Below are 1,755 nucleotides of genomic sequence, written 5' to 3'. Positions count from 1 at the left end.
GGTGGTCAGGGAGCAGGAGAAATAACAACGAAGTGTTCTGGCTGAGAGATGGCGGCAGACTGTGGTTTATTCAAGCAGGGACGCCACCAACAGGTGGCGCCACAGTAGTCAACAAGTGCAATGCAGTCTAGTAGGCAGTGCATGTAAAGCGGCAATATTGGAATAATATACAGATATGTACAGACATGTAAAGATGAAGCATTAATTTACAACACTTTTACCTTCCTTGCTTATTCAAATTATCTAAACATCTAGTTAAATCACAATTTCAATTTCAGCCGCATTTCATTGATTTTGTCAATTCTACTGCTTGGCTGTTGGAAGTGTGCCAAGATAACGAAAAGGTTGTTAAAGGTGTGGAATCTGTTGATGGCGAAAAAATGTGCAGAATAGAGGTATTTATTTAATTATTTGGTTATTGGCTGACTACTTCATGCATGGCAAATGTTTAGTCTTTACTAATATGTCCCCTCATTTTTCGGTTACAGTTTATGTCTGCTGACTTTGCAACCATCATTGTGAAAAAGGGATTAATATATGATGGGTGCAAACTACATTTAGTTCAGGAGATGAGGCCTGCTAATGCCCTTTCACCAACCTCATTTGTGAAAATTTCAAACCTGCCTATATTTTTTCATGAGGTAAGAAAGACACTGTGAAAGTCTTTGAAGGCTTCAGGATTCTACACTACACTATTTCTGTGACAACTAAATTTTTCTGTAACTTTGGCAGCCACACTTCAAACATTTCATGAAGGGAAGACTTCACTCAGCTGTGGATGTTATCCTCCAAATTAAAAATTATTCTGCAGCCGATAGAACTTGCATCGCTGAGGTAAGTTTTGTATTACTTTGAATTGTAGGTGTGAGGTACATTTTCTATACAAACCGGTATCAAATTTGTAATCTGATTTTAATATTTTGTTTGGTCAGTTTGCCGATGTAAAGTGGGCATCCAAAGTGTGTGAGGAGGAGCTAATCTATGACATGCAGAAGCTTGTGCTGGTGCAGGAGATGGCTGGGGACCCAAAAACCCCTCAAGGAACTACAACTGTGCGGGTGAAGAATTTACCCAAGTTCTTTCATGAGGTAAGGGTGGTTTAGATAAAATGTTAATTATTAATGTCACACAATTGTGAAACTTTACTCTTATATTTTATTCCAATTTTTTCCAAATCTAGGTGCATTTTGAGAATTTCCTGAAAAAAATTGGTTTACTGTATTCACTTGACAATACAGTCGTCAAAGATGTTACGTCTTACAATGAACAGAAAAATACCTGTATAGTTGAGGTTGGTGATTTTTCTCACATTATGGTTTGATGTAAATTCACTCCCATTTTTGAAAGTTGTCAATGCCTGACCTACTTTCCTTCATTTCAGTTTGCCTCTGCTGAAATTGCCTCAGCATTTGTTGGCTTTAAACCATTTGTATACGGCAATGCCCTTATTCGGCTGGATTTTATTGACACTCTTGCTATTCAGGATGATGAAGATAAAGACTGGTGTGATGACCCTGCGAATGCTACTGAAGTGGCTGAAATGAATCGGCTTGACACACCCTCCCTGACGAGCCGAACGACATGGAAATGACATGAATTTTATGTCTTCGTATGTAACATGCAATGTCCCAAATGTCCAAAATAAGTCTTAATTATGGCAATACCATGTACAATATGTCTGAGCATGTGTCCGTCCTATGACTTTATTTGACCTTATGTCCGCTTTGTCAGTCCTTTCAATGGACTTTTGGTGTC

This window comes from Frankliniella occidentalis, unplaced genomic scaffold, assembly GCF_000697945.3.
Source record: "Frankliniella occidentalis isolate FOCC.00 unplaced genomic scaffold, Focc_3.1 Scaffold475, whole genome shotgun sequence".
In the NCBI taxonomy this organism is placed as follows: domain Eukaryota; kingdom Metazoa; phylum Arthropoda; class Insecta; order Thysanoptera; family Thripidae; genus Frankliniella; species Frankliniella occidentalis.
This window is presented reverse-complemented; position numbering follows the sequence as displayed.